This window comes from Mixophyes fleayi, chromosome 2 (genome assembly GCF_038048845.1).
Source record: "Mixophyes fleayi isolate aMixFle1 chromosome 2, aMixFle1.hap1, whole genome shotgun sequence".
Classification (NCBI taxonomy): Eukaryota; Metazoa; Chordata; class Amphibia; order Anura; family Limnodynastidae; genus Mixophyes; species Mixophyes fleayi.
In genome coordinates this window covers 274,325,776-274,345,018 of record NC_134403.1, presented here as the reverse complement: position 1 = coordinate 274,345,018, position 19,243 = coordinate 274,325,776, and positions in this window count along the sequence as shown.

The window sequence follows — 19,243 nt, the reverse complement described above, 5'->3', positions numbered from 1 at the left end:
TACACTAAATGATTTAAAGGTATATTTTTAATGTATGAATTTAACACTGAAAATGCACCAACTTTGTTCCATATAAGTGTGTGTATAACATACATATACAGACACTAATATATATATATATATATATATATATATATATATATATATATATATATATATATATATATATATATATCTATCTTTCCATCTAGAAAAAGGACAAAGCAGGGCGCCTCAGTGTAGTAATACAGGTATATAATCCTATGGTAAGATAGCAAAACTGCATATCAGATAGTTCCTTGTAATCAGGCGTGTCAGCAAATATATAAATGATCTTCACACTAAGAGGGCAGTTGTCGCCCAATGTATCAGAAGTTATATGCTCACTCCTTTACTCAATGGGCCTTCCAGAATCCCAGCATCATATATCAAGGGAAACAAATATGGAAACCAGCGATAGTGTGTTACCTCTTTATGTGTAAATACCCTTACACCACACACCTAGTGGCGAGTATCAAAAATCCACACATATAGTGCTTGAGAGTACCAGATATAGAATATAACAGGCTTATCTTAGATTCCACTGTTCTTCTCTTATTATGTATCACATAGTTTTCCAACGCTTAACATGGCTGCTCTTACAATCAAGATAGCTATTTGTATTGACTGATTTGATATCATTTTTCGTCACCACCTCCTCAGATCATTTCTTGTAACTAATAACAGAAATGGAATATAGATATATAATTTATTTATTTATTTATTACACACACACACACACACACAAGATGGCACCAGTCAAGGGGTGGTATATAGTAGGCAGGAAGTATCAGTCAGTTCTTGAAGTTGATGTGTTGGAAGCAGAAAAAGTGGACAAGCGTAAGTATCTGAGTGACTGACAGGAGCCAATTGTGATGGTTAAACAACTGGGTCAGAGCATCTCCAAAATGGCAGGTCTTGTGGGGTGTTCCAGGTAGCTACTAACCAAGGAAGGACCACTTTTGAACCGGCAACAGGATCATAGGCGCCTAAGGCTCACTGATGCGCGTGGGAAGCAAAGGCTAGCCCGTCTGGTTCAATCCCATAGAAGAACTACTGTAGCACAAAGTGCTGAAAGAGTTAACGCTGGCTATGATAAGTGTTAAAACCCTGTGCATAACACCTTGTGGTGTAGCCGCAGACCGCTAAGTGCTCATGATGACCCCTGTCCACCACTGAAAGCACCTACAATGGGCATGCAAGAGCCTGAACTGGACCATGAAGCAATGGAAGGTGGTCTTTTACATCAGGTGGACTCTCGCGTGCGTTGTTTACCTGGGGAAGAGATAGTGCATTCTGGTGCTATGGGAAGAAGGCTCTGGATAATGTTCAGCTGGGAAACCTTGGGTCCCGGCCTTTAATTGGTTGTTACTTTAACAACTAAACATTGTTGCAGACCAAGTACACCCTTTTATGACAACAATCGTTCCTGATGGCAATGATATCTTTCAGCAGGATAATGAGCCCTGCCACACTGCAAAAATTGTCATGTTCTTAAAACCATTCCTGAACAAAGAGTTCAACATTCTGAATCTGCCTTCAAATTCCCCAGATCTCAATCCGAACAAGCTTCTGTGGGAGTACTGAAATAACAAGTCCGACCTGCTGCTAATGTCTTGGTGCCAGATACCACAGGACACCTTCAGAGCTCTTGGAGTCCTTAGAAATTAACAAAAGAAAAAGAAAGAAAACATGGAATGTAAATAGGGGCACTCTTAGAGTGATAGAGTAATATTTAAAAATAAATACTCTATTGGATATATATTAAAATGATCCCTAAATGGCCAATGAGCCACCAGTAGCAAAATATTTTAAAACAAAAATGAAGTGCAAAATGTGTGATTAAAATTGGCAGCTGCTGCTGCCCCACCTCGCTATGTTAAGTATATTTTAGTAGTGCGTCAATAATTACAATAGTAAATTATTATAAGATCCTAAATTGTTAATCTCTCAATAAAGATTATATAATCTCCTAATTGATACAATATAATAAAAGCTATTTAAAATTTGACAGACAAATAAATATATCTGGGAATTAACTAGGTGCAAGAGAAAAAAGCCAATGAGAAATACACTGCACCAGGTTCAGATGGCTCTATACAAGTATGGAGATTGAACTAAATAAAAGGCTTGCCCCCTTCCTAGTGGAATTCATAGACTCTAATTTTCCAAATCTTGTGGAATCTATCTTTATACTCATCCATTTCCACCGTATACTTGCAAGCTTTGCACCTGTCACATTTGTGGAAACCAGCAATGGATTTGGATGTTTTGTGTTTGTTGGTAAAATGACTATGGACCTGATGATCATTTAAGTTTAGTGCCCTCCTCCAAGTTATTGAAACAAGTTCTTCAAATTCTTGTTTCAGATCTGTATCAAGTAAAAGGACATGCCAATACCGTTGAAAAATGTCCCTAATCTCTCGCACTCAGAGCAAAATGTACATATCATTTTCACTTTGCCCTTTGCTGGAGGTTTCGGTGGAGGAAAGATTAAGGAATCCCTTTCTATTCGGTTAACTGTTCGTACCACTTTCTTCAGAGATTTACCACTGTAACCTCTCTGATTGAATCTCTAAAAAATTGTTTGGATCTCTTGTCGTATGTATCTGCATTGCAACAATTGCGTTTTGTCCTAAGGAATTCACCCTTAGGAACCCCTTTGTTCACAGGTGGAAAGTGAGAACTGGCATGATGTAAAAGATTGTTCATAGCAGTAAATATTTTAAACATATAAGTAATTAGTCTTCCATCAAGTCTATTTGGATTGTGAGGTCCAAGAAATTTATCTTGTACTCATGAATTTCTGACGTTAACCGTAAATTAAGATGGTTCATATTAAGTTGGTCAGTAAATTCATGGAAGAGGCTCTTCCCCCCCCCCCCCCTTCCAAAGAATGAAAATATCGATACACCTCAGCCATAATAGTATATGGCTGGTATATTTATCATTATCTTCTTGAAATACTGTCTCAGCCTCCCACCATCCAAGGAATAAATTTGAATAGGTTGGAGCACATGGTGTGCCCATTGTGGTGCCTCTGATATGCAAATACTTTTCGTCAATACAAATTCCAAAAGTGATGTTATAAACTTATTGAAGTCATTTTGTATTTCCATGTTCAAAAAGTATTGGACCGCATTAATCCCTTGTTGGTGGGAGATGTTTGTAAACAAAGATTCAACATCAAATGAAGCCAGTTTGGTATTTGGACTGAAGGTAACATCATTAAGTTTTGCTAAGACATCCAGAGTATCCCTGATATAATATGGTAAGCTAGTAACAAATCTACGCAGATGGTGGTCTACGAATTTCAGGCATTCTCGGTTAGACTGCCATTACCCGAGACAATAGGTCTATCCAATAAGTTCCATAAATATGAAAAGAACCTAGATAAGGCATAAAACGTGGGGATCCTGGGGTTCTCCTTTTTGAGAAACTCAATCTAATTTGGAGATGGTACCATTAGTGAATGCACGCTTGATTAGATTGTTATGCAAAATCAGAAAGTTAGCCGTAGGGTTAAAGATTAATCTTTTATAGCAATGTGGATTAAATTGTCTGCATATTTCCATAGTATATTTATCAACTGGCCATAGAACAACATTGCCTCCTTTATCAGAAAGTTGGATCACTATTTCTTGCCAACTTTCAATTTCTTTGAGTGCTTTAAATTCCTGTTTGGTTAAATTGTGTTTAAGGGTGATCAGTCTGTTCTCATCTCTGCATAATCTGTCCAGATCATTTGAAACGAAGTCGCAATAGACTTTCATTTGGACACAGATAGATATGTCTGGAGTAAAGTTAGACTTCTTTTTAAAGTTGTGAACACTCACTGAACTCTTCTAGAATCTGCAAGGCTTGACACTTCTTCTCTGTATGGAAATCTTATCGGTTCATTAACAATAGATTCATCAGTCAAGATCTGATTGATGGAATCTTGTTCTCTAGACTTGTCCTTGAAGAATTTCCTTAGTAATAATTTTCTGGTGAGGAACATCAAATCCTTCTCCCTTTCAAAGTGGTCAAAGGATCGAGTGGGTGAAAACATCAGCCCATGGCTAAGAACATCTATATGGATGGGGTTAAATTGTATATTGGAAGGATTGATAATCCTTAATATATCATTTAATATTCGGAGCATCTGCTGCTCCTCCTGAAGGGGTACGGGCCCTCCTGTCCCTCCATCTGTTTTCTTTAGGTCTTGTGCCCCCCCCTCCTTTGTATCCATTGACGTCCATATTACCCCCTCCCTCCAAATTTATGTGCTATCTTCCTAATAGTAATTTGAATTTTTATTTTATATATATATATATATATATATATATAAATATATATATATATATATATATATATAATAAAAATTCAATCTGTTGGAATTGAAACAATCCCTCTCTCTGGGATAAATAATAGATGTTTCACTTTTCAAAGAGTCCACTTCAGAGGTGCTAAGTTAGTTATAGGTTCTTTGATATTTCAGTGTATTCCATTTAACTATTTTATTGTGTGCATTGCTAGCACATATGAACTGTTTCCGTTTCTTTTCCATAATGATTTTATCAAATTGATCAAGGTCCGATTTAAGATCACTATATGCCTTCTGAAACTGGCCCTCATAGGTCTTCAGTTTATCTCCTAATTGGTTTATTTCCACAGTGTATTGTTCTAGTAAAAGAGTGTCATGTTTAATCAGTATCTTTTGAAGATCATTTGAAGATTTAGTTAAAAAAATAAACAAACAAAAAAAACAAAACAAAAAAACCAATGGGAGCTTACTTTAAGTTCAGAGGTAGCTAAATCAAAAGCAGGATAAATTTTGGGTCGTGGAGCTCTGGCCACCATATTTTGTTTTTGGTAATTAACATTGTTTTATTCCAGAGTCTTTGTTTATCTAAACATAACCTTTTTCAAATCCGATCGATAATCGGACCACCCAGTGCCTCACATTAGGGACACTGAGATATCACAATTGAACTCTAACTCCAAACCCTTCAACCATTTTTCTTGTCTATTCAACAGTTCTTGATGGAAAAAGTTTAATTGACAAGGGAAACTTGGTACAAAAATTGATTTGAATCTTATTATAATAATGATCCTGTGCTGTGTCAGGACAAAAAGCAAGATGGAAAGGAAATACACCTTTAGTAACAGTTGTAAAGAGAAAGCAAGTATCCACTGCACCAGGCAATCACGCTTAAGATACTATCACTTGTGTGATACAATCACTCCTGAATAAATGCTTAAGATAGCATTGATTCAGGAGTGATAATATCACAGCATTCCACTAGGAAGGAGACAAGCCTTTTATTTAGTTCAATCTCCATACAGAGGCTGATACATGTATAGAGCCATCTGAACCTGGTGCAGTGTATTTCTCAATGGCTTTTTTTCCTCTTGCACTTCGTTAATTTTCAGATATAATATGTATTTGACAAATTCTAAATAGCTTTTGTTATATTGTATCAATTAGGACATTAAAAGAGATTATATAATTTATATTGAGATTAACAATTTAGGATCTTATAATTTACTATTGTGATTATTGACTACTAAAATATAGCATCAGCTGCCAATTTTAATCACACCTTTTGCACTTGTGTCACTGTTCATTTTTGTTTTAAAATATTTTGTTACTGGTGGCTCATTGGCCATTTAAGGATCATTTTACTATATATCCAATAAGAGTATTTATTTTTAAATATTACTCTATCACTCTAAAAGTGCCCCTATTTACATTCCATGTTTTCTTTCTTTTTCTTTTAATTTCTATGAGCTATATGGTAGGTGAGCACCACCCAAGTAATTGTTGGAAATGTATAATTCAATTATACATTATATATAACGTACAGGGTGAGTGATTGCTTGGTGCGGTGGATACTTTGACCCATCTAGGCAAGGACTCCAAGAGTAAAGAGACAGAGATGTTTTAGTGACACATAGGGCACCTACACATCATTAGGCAGGTTGTTTTAATGTTGTTGCTGTGTATATAAATAGCTTGCACACATGGCCAAAAGCATGTGGTCACCTAAACATCAGCTTATTAAACACCTCCAACCAAAACCATGTGCATTAATATGGAGTTAGTGCCCTGAATTCAATTTGAATATATAAAAAAAAATAAAAAAATGTAAACATGCAAGAGTAAAAATTACACCATATTCTTTAAAACTTGTCTCAGCAACTTTCCTTTTTGTAATCCTCAGTAATGGATGTCAAAAAGTCTAGTTTAAGCACTTCTCATACTTTAATACATACTGCTCTCCTATGCCCCTCCTTCCTGGCAGCATTCTCAGTTTTGTATAACCAAGCATAGCAGAAGGGCCAACAAGGCAATACAAAACAGAACAAGGTACCCTGAACAAAACCTATTTCAGAGCAAAGGGTGGGTGCGCAGTATGGAGTTAAAAAATTTTTTGCGGTGATTAAAAACCCTCTTTACTATTTCCTACCATTGGGGAACACTGAAAGACATTGGGGACATACCAAACCTGCCCCTAAGGGGGGGCTTGCTCTGGAACTGCTGTGTGCAACACCTAGTGGCCAAAGCAAGCATCCGCAGATACAAAGCCCTGCAACCTGTAGAATTTTGAAAAAGAATAGACAGATGACCACGCTGCCAGCCAGCACAGCTGCTCAACTGAAACCTCATGACGTTTCACCCAAGAAGCGCCAAAAGCCCTACCGGAATGGATCTTCAAGTCACCAGCACAGGGCGAGATGCTCAGACATTAGCCAAACGAATGGTGGATGTAATCCATCGAGCAAGGGATTATTTAGATGCAGGTCAACCACACTTGTGAGCATCAAAGAATACATAAAAAGTTCGTCTTAAGGGCAGGAGCTGTCCGATCAACAAAACACCTAAGGGCGCGAACTACGTACAATAAAAGGTAAAATCTCATCTGAAGATGCAGGAGGAAGGAATGCTAGCACAATAATTTCTTGATTCATATGGAACAGGGAAACTACGTTCCGAAAAAAAAGGGGGCTAAATGCCGAGTACCGCCCTATCCTCATGGAACGCCAAGAAAGGGGGGTTGCAGCACAGCGCTCCCAGCTCAGATACTCGGCGAGCAGAGGTGATGGTAAAGAGAACCACTGCCTTCCAAGTAACAATATAAATCCACAGAATCCAATGGCTCAAAGAGATCCCAAATGAGAGCCCACAGAACAAGATCAAGATCTCATAGTTCCACTGGACGGACAAGTGGGCTGAACGTGTAAAACATTTGTACGTCCCCTAAAATTGGCAACTGGCACTGAAAAAAATATGGAGAGAGCAGAGTCCTTATCCAGATCCGCCTGCAAAAAGGAAAGCAAAAAAACGGGAAGTGTGAAAAACCCGAGACTCACGCTAGAGGATGTATATATTCCAGACCCGATGATAAATGGCTGAAGAGATGAACTTTCTTGCCTTGATCACGGTACTCAAACTGTGCGAGAACTTTCGGGCCCCAAGAATCAGGGTCTCAACAGTCATGCCGTCAATGTTAGCCGAACTAAGGAATGGCAGAAAAGAGAAACCTGAACCAGAAGACATAGACAAAGAGGCAGATTGAAAGACGGGCTCCACCACCATTTCCTAAATGTGAGTACCATGCCCAGTGTGGCCAATCTGGAGCCACCAGAATGGCGGGAATGCGTTTGCTTTCTAGCTTTTTAAGTACCACGAAAGCATGAGAAACGGAGGAAACTGGTATACTAGGCTGAAGTGCCAGGTGATCGTCATGGCATCTGTGGATCCAGCTTTCGGATCCCAGGACTTAAAGAGGAACCTGAAACTTTAATTTGGACGCCATGAGCCTCAACTGTGTACCAGGAGGGCAAAACGTTTGTGTGGAGGGACCATTCACCAGGGTACAGCCTGTGCCGACTAAGGAAGTCTGCTTCCCAATTTTCCACCTCCGGGATGAAGATGGCCTAGATCATCAGAACATGTCATTCCACTCAAGACATGATCTTGCAGTCTCTCGCATTTCCATGGAGCTGCATGTTCTCCCTTTATAGTTTAGGTAAGCCACAGCTATAGCATTGCCCGACTATCTTAAAGGGGCTCCCAGTCAGGAACTACTGCTCCCACAGTAACACTCTGAACTACCCTGAGTTCCAGGACATGAATAGGTAGTGTAGCCTTCAAAGGAGACCAGAGGCCCTGAAAACGGAGAGGACCGACGACCGCACCCCAGCAGGATAGACCACATACCAGGTCCTTGCGCAGAATGACTGGCTCTTTTCTACAATTGGTCTGGTTAACCACCATATGAGGGATAAGTGTGTGGCTCTAGAAGTGTGATGATCTGTCTGTCCAAATGTTCGGGGGCAGCAGGACCACTTCTGTAGAACCTCCCTCTGGAGAGCTCGAGTGTGGAACTGTGCGAAGGGCATTGCCTCGAACACCATTATCATGGATCCCAGCAACTTCATACAGCAGAGAAGAGATACTTCTCTTTTTGCTAGGAGAGCCCTGGTTTTGTGTAGAAGCGGATGGACCTTGTCTTCCAGGTTATTGACTCTCTGGGTTACCATGTTGAAGGTGAGGCCCAGAAACCGCATCTGTTGTGCAGGATTGAGCAAGGACTTGTGTAGGTTAGTACCCAGCCATGAACTTCCAGAAAATTAGTTGCAATCTAGATGTAATGCAAGTGCAGAGTTGCAGATGGTACCTTTGACAACAGGTTGTCAAGATAGGGTATAAATATGACCCGCTAGGAGTGTAGGACTACAACGACTGCTGTCATTTTGGTGAACACTTTTGGGGTGTGTCGAAGTCGTATAATTGGATGAACGAAAGTATATTGGTTTAATATTGGTTTGCCATGCGATTGCGAAGCGTATGCCACGTAACACGTGGCGTGATGCTATCGCATGGTAAAATACGCATGCACACACTCGCATTACAACATTTAGTCATTTATATAATTCATATTGGTTTCGTTACACTGTAATTTATGAGCAGATAATATTTGGTTTATTATTAGTCTATATATATATATATATATATATATATATATATATATATATATATATATATATATAGTATGATTATATGTACATTTTAGTGTTATTAAAGGTTTAGTTTATAGGAAAGGTGTCATGCCTGATATCATATTGATCCCCTAACAATCAGCAGCTGTCCGGTGCAGTCGGCGAAGAGATCGCACATTGCATACTTTAGTTATTGATATTAGGGAATAATCCTTTGTATGATGCTGGCTATGAAAGGAGCAGACCCCCTGGAGAGACGACCCCCACCTTTGGATTCCTTAGATTGAATCAACCTATGATCTGTTTACCCTTGACCCACCCAACGTCTGGACCTATAGAAGCAAGCTACGTCATCTCTATTGTTCACAATGAAACACTGACTGTATATATAATAGCTGCATCCCCCACCAGCCTCAGTCACTTCTGACACAGTATTCTAAGCAGATATACTGTCCATTGGGTCCCGTGGTTGCGCAGCGAGCGCAATGCGATAAGAGCGCGGTATGTATGTAACTTTTGGTATTGTCTGTACTGTACTTTATCATAATATAATAATGTATTGAATTGTTGACTATTTACATCTGCTAAAATAAATCACTTTGTGCTTTGGAAACACATACAATTGATTGGGCAATGCTTATTTTAATACGATAGAATTACTTTAATAATTTGGGGGCTCGAAGGTGAGTTACGTTATCGGCAGGTATGCAACGCTCACGGTATTCGGTTCCTCAACAAAGGGCGGATTGACGGACGCGTTGCATAACAGGAAAGAACGCAATGTGTTTAAGACCTGGGGTTCACTTTTGTGTTGCGAAAACCGAATGTCCGTTGTTGCATAGACTGAAGGAACGCTAATTTGAATCTAGGGACAAGAAAGAAAAATGTTTCTTTTTATTGTTGTTTTGCGTTTTAAAGGGTATAGCATTGCATAAGGTATGTGTACTTCCTGCATAGAGTATGTGTACTTCCGGTATTGTTGCCACGTGTGTAAATAGTCATGATCATAGTTTATCTATGCATAGTGTAATCACTTGGTAAAATCTCTGAAAAGATAGTGCCATTGTTTGGGAAATTTAGTTTCTGTACAGAAAACAAAGGTTATGTGTGGGTATGTGAATGTTATTTATACATAAAGGCAAAAGTATACTGGCAACTATAGGTTTTTGCACGCGCACCCAATACTAATCACGGCATTCACTGATAAAGGGTATTGTTTGGTGGAAGTGACAGAGCACTGCAGTGTTATCTGTGGTCCGCATAATGAATCATTGAGCTGTGCAAATCGACCGCATGGCAAGGCCGTGATTGAGTATTGGGAGGGCAGTGTGGAACTATTTAAAAGTGATAGCGCTTTGGTTCAGGTGTGTCTGATGGGGCATGGTAAAAAAGGTGACCTGACAACAAAGGTTCTGTTCTAGGGCTGAGCAGGATATAAAGAAACATTTGTGTGAGTGGTGTTCTGTTCTAACAAAGAGCAGGTGATAAAGAGACACCACAGAGTATGCATGGCATACTCGAAGCGAAAAAAATAACAGGTTTTCGCGGCAGTCCCAAATATTAATCGCAAAGCTTACTGATAGTTAGTATCCGTAAGCGGTGCGATCGGACCACATGGTTGATTTAGTACAGCTGTGATTGCGACTTGGGAGATGTGGGAGGAAATACGCTGCAACCACTGATATTCTTGATTGATATCGGTTGCTAACAGTGGTAAAGTACTCAAACTAGGAAAGGCATTGATAAGGGGACAAACCTGTTGAAGACGTCCATGAATAAAAAATCTCTAGTAAGTTCTGTTTGAAAGGAGAACAGGTAAAAAGTCTTTTTGTGTAGCGTTGAGAAATAGGTTGTTTTCACAATGGATACGAAGCAAACGCTAGAGATGGTTCATGTTGTGCTGCCTAATGAATGGCCGGTTGGTTCGGCAAAGCATATTATGTATAATAAATACGGTGCGTATGCAACGGCATACTGCGACAAATGGGTCAAGATGACCCGGGAGTGTGTGAAACCTTTCCCAAACATAGGTACTCTTGACTCAGAGGTGTTAAATAATGTTAGAGATAAAGTGCGATTGATTAAATCAACAAAAATGAGAACTGAAAATGATGACTGTTTAAAATTGTGTCAACAAGAAGGGTACACGTGGCAAGGAAGCGCGCGCTCAGCGGAAGTAAGCGTACCGGAAACAAGCATTCCGGAAGTGTGCGTTGCAAAGCGTGGCGAACTGAGAGCAAACACGCCCCCGACAAATTCGGTCGGGGTGGATAGTACAGCCAATACCAGAAATGTAAAAACTGTAACTAGTAAGTTGTATGATGTCTTAAGTAATGTTTTAAAGGAAGAAGATGTACCCACAGTCATTTCAGCCATTGCCCATGCTAGTAACATATACAGACAAGGAAAGGAAATGGTTCCACCAGCAGGGGCAGTAGCTGAAATTGGTAAGAATAATGAAAAGGTTATCAAAGGGGGAGACATTCATTGTACTGCAACAGCGATTCCAGCAACTAGTTTAGAACATAGTGATTTGGTAGGCTTATACCCTATCCGCACAACAGCATTTCCCAATGGGAAAGCGGACAGAGATGGTGTAGTTCCCATGAAACAGGTAGCAATGTATTCTCCATGGACTAAGACGGAACTATTTACAATTATGTCTGATTTCCCTGATCCTAGAAAAGATTTGGCCAAGTGTCAGAAATTTATTAGACATTTAGGTAATGCACATGAGCCTACTAATAAAGATTGGCGAGGGTTGTTTAGAGCTTGTCTTCCTCTCGATACTGATATACAAAAGTTCATTAAGGGTTGTAGTTTGGAGAAGGATAAACCCTTAACTGAGGATGACAATCAGGATAATATTGGACGTATAATCAAAGAGTTGGCCGTATATTTTCCAGTGACTATGGAATGGGGCAAAATATACAACATCAAACAAAAAGCTAATGAGAATACAACGGATTATTTTTCAAGGGCTCTAGCGGCCATTATTAAGTACACAGGAATATTGGATATAAGGGTAAATCCACATTACAGGGAGGTAGCTGTTGCAGTACTAATGGACGGCCTCCGGGAGGATCTAAGGACCTGGATACAAACCTCTTTTCCTAATTGGAGAGGTATCACGGTAAATGATATTAGAGAGCATGCTATAGAACATGATAAAAATATATGTAAAAAGGAAAAAGCACAGGGTGATAGGTTAATGATGAGTATCCAGGCATTAGAAAAACTACATCCACAACCTCAGAATTATAAAAACCACTATAAGGGACGAAAGAAACAGAAATCTTTGAAGTGTTTTAACTGTCTTAAGAAGGGACATTTGAGGAAAGATTGCAAAGAAAATATTAGAGCCAAGGCTATGAAAATGGGACACGAAGCAAAGACACTTGGCCCATCTAAGGGGGAATCACACAGACACCCACAGAGGCGGCGCACACAAGTCTCAGAGATTTCTCAACAGTTTCCTGTGCACCTCATAGCAGCCAATGCCTTAGGGGAGAACCATAGCCAACCCTAGAGGTTAGGTCAGACCTGTAGTCCTACAACCAGGTGGGGTTTAAACTGTGGTAAGTATTAGTGTGCAGGGAACGGATTTAAAAGGTAATCTGTTGATTTTGTTTGTTTGTTTTACGTTGTCAAATGTTTGTTTTCCTAAATCGCTGGCCGATGGAAAAGAATGGAAATGTTTGTTTTGTTTGCTGTTTTAAGATAACTATCTTGTTTTTCTTCACAGATAAGGGTACACAGAAGATATATAGACTTAGTGTTTAAAAGGGGAGAGATAGAGAAATAGAAGAATTACTCTTGAAAGACTAATTAACAATAGACAAATGGAACACTTTTTGTTTTAGGCTGCAGTGTCTCATGATAATTTGTTTGGCTAAGAATCATTATCCAACAATGAAGTATATACATACTTTGCTCCAAAATATCGTTTATGTATCTCAGATGAGTCAACAGTTAATTTTTACATTTCTCTATTATAAGTTAGGAAAGTCCGTTAAAAAGGTATGTAGTCAATGAGATACAGAGTTCTTAATGAACAAATGACGGACGACACTGGATTGCACGGTTAAGACCCCCTAGTCATTCTTGGGAGGGATCATAGTTAAATGAATACAGCCATTTCCCCATAGAGTCAGAGTCCAATCCAGCTGTCATTTTGTTGTAAAAATCTCCCTTACTGCATGTATGTTTGTATTCAAATCTTTGTATTCCCATCATTCATTGCTTTCTTATTTCTCATTCTTTACACAAGCGCTAGTCTCTCTCTCTCTCTGCTCTGGTAGAGACAAAATCAGACACAGTCTCATCAAAGGGGCTAAGACATATTTTTTTTTTTTTTTTTACATAAGACAAATTCAGAGATACACACACTAGATTGACATGAGTTACAGAAACAGTCAGGGGTTTTGTTTTCATGGGTATAGAAACTGCTAATTTTAAGAAGAAAGGTTCTGTTGTGGAAATACGATTCATGTTTTATAGATTGCATATCTGTGTTGTTGTTTTTTTTTTTGTTTTATGATTCGTGCTTCCTGTTCAAAAATGTGCCTTTATATGGATGCACAAAGGGTGGATAGGAGATTGCTGGAGGTTAGGCATACAGATATGCATCTCTGTATAGAACATTGAAGTATGATTTTTACCATAAGATACAACATAATGTGAAACCCTAGAAAATGTAGAATTTTCATGTTTTATATTTTTTCACTGTTAGACAGGCATGTACTGGATACTGTTATATTTGAAGAAAGTATTATAGAAATAGACCCCTTTGCCTTTCCCACTTAGTCAAGTAGCTGAATGTGAGGTACTGAAAATTACATGTGAGTTGGCAGAGGGAAAATCGATTGAAATACATTGGTCTTCAGCATTTTTCTAGTCTAGGGGGCGATGTTGAGGTGACTGAGAAATCGTTTTATAGCAATACCAGCACATGATTAGGACACTACATAGAGGACTTTATACAGTGACAGTTACCAACTGAAGTAGCTGCTAGTAAGGTCCACACTTACACACACGACCATACATGGCTGTCACGCCAGGGCGAACATAGCTGTCAAATAGACAGCAGGGTTGTATGTGACAGCTAACAAATCTATGTTTTGTTTTGTTTTTCGTTGTATTGTTTTAGTTTTAAAATGTGAACACACACACACACACACACACACACATATTGGTTAATATATAAAGATTTGTGTTACCTGAGGAATAAACTGTCTGGAACGTGAAGAGATGTGGTGAGGAGTCTGGTGGACTCTGGAAAGATGGACAAAGTAGACCAATAGAGCCATATCCCTCCTGCTGATGGGTTTTCCTCCAGGTAAAACAAATACACGTCATCCAATTACCACCATGCAGGATCCTCAAGTATACACAGGTATACCAATGAAAAATGTCTGGGTAAAGGTGTGTTGAAATGTGTCTAATGTATTACTGTGTCATACTCAAAACTTTTGTTATTCAATGTGATAGTCCTAGAGTTATAATAGATGATAGGGGTATTCATGTTATTGATAATAGAGGAATAATGTATGAGTAGTGATAACAAATCACATACTTTCAGTTAGCCATAAACCAGTGTGAACATAAAGTAGTGGTACTCGGTAGAACGAATTGAATAGAGTAAGAGTTGGAACTTGATTGAAGTGACTGACAGCTTCGGCCACTAGTCCTTTCCCGCTACCAAAAGATCACTCCTGAGCAGACTCCTCACCTGTCAGTTTTTTTTTAAATGTTCTTGACCCCTGGTGAGATGAGATTGTAACTAGGAGCCTAGGTTAGACCTTGAGAAAAGGTAAAGTGAGACAGCAACCAAGAACGTCCAAAACACTGTTTCCTGAAAGGTCACACTACCTGTCAGGATATTGGATCGGTAGAGTAAGTTGTGGCGCAGAAATTTCTTAGGCTCAGGTTATTTGACAGACAGGTACCAGGTGTAGGCTACCAGCATCACGGCTTTAAGGGTAGCAGAGACACACTGGTGCCCATTCCACCCACTGCAGAGGGGCAAACACTCAGAGAAGGGTCCAAGGGCACTCATGAGTCTGTTCTGGAAGGCTTTGAATGCAGTTAGTAGCACCTGAGCCAAAGGCTAAGACTGTTGTCCAGCATGAAGTTGTAGTTTTTCCTGTTTTGTGTTCTCTCATTTCATTCTCTTCTCAGGACGGTTAATTCTTTTGATTATTAGCAGGTGACAAAGACTGGTTCAGATAATGATAAGGAGGTATTGGGGAGGAAGGAGAAGTTAGTAGCATAATCGGTCCAGCCAATTACTCTAATTCAGGGGTAAAAGAAAATTTGGAAACCTCGGAGCTTGGAGAAAGTGCGAGGGGCTATTGTCTGAGAAGCATTACGTCCATAAGTACGGTGACCCCATAGTTAAAAAAGAGATACACCCAGCGATGCCAGTCCAGTAATATCCGGACTTGAGCAGGCATCCTTGAGAATGATTATCATTCTTGGGAGGGTAAGGTTTTAGACCAAAGTGCTGGGTGTGCTCACACGTGCCTCAGTGATTATATCAAGTAGGATTAGTTCTCTTTCCACTAAATATTCTTGAGGTACCCGAACTATAGGTGGGAGGTCACTAGGGGAAAAAGTACAACACCTAGGTCCCTTAGTCTGAGGTCTCCCAATGCTTTGCAAGCCGATCACTGTTAAATCTGAGTATTGGGAGACTGGGAAGAACGAACAGACAATAGCCCGCCCACAAGTGTTGAGGAAAAGAACTGATGACATTATTAGAAGCGTGTATATTAACGCAAGCTAAAGGAGATTGCATATGACATTGTTGATAGACATAGGATGATGCTATTGATGAACATGAAGTGTTTAAATGTATTCTGAGCTTAAAGACATGCGTTGGACAGAAGAACCTGTTAAACTTGAAGAACTGTAGTAGAATTCTGTATAGCCGATACATGTTCTATTGTACCTTGTACCTTTCCAAATAATGTATTAAGTGTTTTATTGCACCCTTGAAGGGCATACAAAAGGTTAACTCCAAGCTCCAGAAATGTACGGTCTATAGTAAAAGAAGAAATCGTTAGAGGATTGAGACTCTCTCTTATGATAACTTGTTTAGATCTACAAACAGCGTGGTCATACACCAAGGGGGACTTGTATTACATAACAATGAAACGTATTACTGAGATCCTGCATATAACATCTTTAAGGTGATAGTTTATTGTACTATCAAAGGGTGGACTGTTGACGTCGTATAATTGGATGAACGAAAGTATATTGGTTTAATATTGGTTTGCCGTGTGATTGCGAAGCGTACGCCACGTAACACGTGGCATTATGCTATCGCACGGTAAAATACGCACGCACTCGCATTACAACATTTAGTCATTTGTATAATTCATATTGGTTTCGTTACACTGTAATTTATGAGCAGATAATATTTGGTTTATTATTAGTTATATATATATATATATATATATATATTGATTATATGTACATTTTAGTGTTATTAAAGGTTTAGGTTATAGGAAAGGTGTCATGCCTGATATCATATTGATCCCCTAATTATCAGCAGCTGTCCGGTGCAGTCGGCAAAGAGATCGCACATTGCATACTTTAGTTCTTGATATTAGGGAATAATCCTTTGTATGATGCTGGCTATGAAAGGAGCAGACCCCCCTGGAGAGACGACCCCCACCTTTGGATTCCTTATTGAATCAACCTATGATCTGTTTACCCTGGACCCACCCAACGTCTGGACCTATAGAGGCAAGCTACGTCAACTCTATTGTTCACAATGAAACACTGACTGTATATATAATAGCTGCAGCCCCCACCAGCCTCAGTCACTTCTGACACAGTATTCTTAACAGATATACTGTCCATTGGGCCCCGTGGTGGCGCAGCGAGCGCAATGCGATAAGAGCGCGGTATGTATGTAACTTTTGGTATTGTCTGTACTGTACTTTATCATAATATAATAATGTATTGAATTGTTGACTATTTACATCTGCTAAAATAAATCACTTTGTGCTTTGGAAACACATACAATTGATTGGGCAATGTTTATTTTAAAACGATAGAATAACTTTAATAGGTGGCAGCCAGGTCGAAGGCCAGGGCCCCGACATGAAACAGCGTTTTAATACTGCAAAGCAGAGGAGACACTGGTGTCGCTCCCAGATGGGCACATGAAGTAGGCATCCTTGATGTCGATGAATGCCATAAAAATCTCCCTGTTCCATGCCTGGATCACCAAATGCAATCATTCCATCCGAAACCTGAGCACACAGACCTGCTTGTTGAGGGACTGTAGGTTTAGGATGGGACAGAAGGATCTGTCCAGTTTGGGGGACCAGGAAGAGGCAGCAGTAAACCTTCATGCCTCTTTCCGGTTGTGAACAATAACTCGAGCATAGTGTCTTGCTGATGGCTTCTTGAAGTGCTTTGCACCTGAACACACAAGAGGGAAGAGCTATGAAGAATTGCCATGTGGGGAATTGAACTAGGTCAATAACATACCCTTGTGTCACAATCCCCCGCACACAAACATCTGTGGCTGATGGCCACCATTGGTCCTAGAAGAGAAGTAGATGAACCCACACCACAGTATTGTGATGCAGAATGTAATCATGCTGTGGCCTTGTCCGTCTTGGGGACCCAATTTCTGGCGAAGTCGCAGCCCCTGTTGTGACCCACTCCTTGGAACAGATAACTGTCTTCTAGAGAGGAATCCACGTTCTGCCAAAGAGATGAAAACGTGTTTGCTTTGGTCTAGGGGAGCCGACGAGTAAAAAAATGCTCTTGGCCCCTGTTGGCCACATATATCATCAGCGATCTGTTCCCTCCTCATATGTGTTATTTTTCATTATTTGACACCTCCCACAGTTCCTGTTTTGTGCTGTATACATTTTGGATTTCTGTGTCGTTATTGTGTGGGAATAACACTACCCCATTTACGGCTGCATTAAGGTTTTGTTTGAGAGTGATTGTTACAGATTTTTACCACGTCCTAGTGCCTGATTAGAGGTTGATCATAGATAGTAAGCAAGCAATTAAAAGGTGAGGAAGCCCATGCCAAACCCTTGGAAATTTGGCGAAGGGATACTGCCAATCCTGTCCCTGCCTGGGAAGCTCCACAACCACAGGTAGAGATTGAGATTTGTGTGTGTGTTGCCGTAAAAAAAAAAAAAAAAAAAGAAGGATCACCTACCTCCGTGGGCTGTGGCATCACCCTTGCAAGTTCAGTTATAAATGTCGGCAGCGATCTGGCCTAGACCAGATCTGCAGGGTTGTCGACATACAAGGGTGCGCGTACGCTGATCACAGAATTCCGCCTTGCGTGCTGCACAGGGTATCCGGGTCAGACTGTCCACAATACAAATTCACATTACACATGTATAATGCTGCACAGACTTTCCTTTTCTTGTTACAGTTCTACAAAAGGTAGAATGAACATTGAATATATAACGAGACAAGTCAAATTATTGACTCCAAAGCCCAGAAACACAATGTTCTACTTGTTCAGAATATAAGCCTGAGACCTGTTATAATAAGGCTCTACCAACATATATTTAGAAAAATAAGATGGTACCAAAAAAAGGAGAGTTCTGTACGCAAAACAGCCGAGCAGGGAAATAGCTGCCTCCGTGAGGGAAGCCTGGAAACTGTTGTGAAGGAGGGGGAGATTTTCTTCTCCAGTAATGCCCCTTAATGGACACCTCAAGGCGCAGCTGAACAGCTTATTCAGGGAGTAGCTGCCGGGAGTCTTCTCCATGCGCTCACAGATAGAAATATGCCCAGCTGAGTCTGGCACTGGGCAGCGGTCTCCACCTATGAATGCTCGTTGTCTAAAGAATGGGGGGGGGGATGGGGGATTGTGCGTGCCGTGAATGAAGCCCACGGCTGCTCACCCCTGCTCAGGAACCCAGAGTGAAGGAACCGGAAAGGCTATTCACTCACTGGATATTTCAAAGGTTGTGCCTGTTGCTACCGCCAAAGATTTAAAAATCACACTGAAGTTACGAAATAAACCTTAAAACACGTATAGGCAGGAGTCCTTATACCTATGCCTTACTATCTAGGCACTTAGAAATAAATAGAGGTTGCTGCTAGAGAGGAGTGGCACAGTAGTGAAGGAGCGTGTATTAAACAAGTATAAGTGCCTAAACTCCTAGTTCACCTACTATACTCCAATGTCTTGCAGCGTTTCCCAATGGTAGGACAGAGATAAAAAGCATTTTTAAATTACATT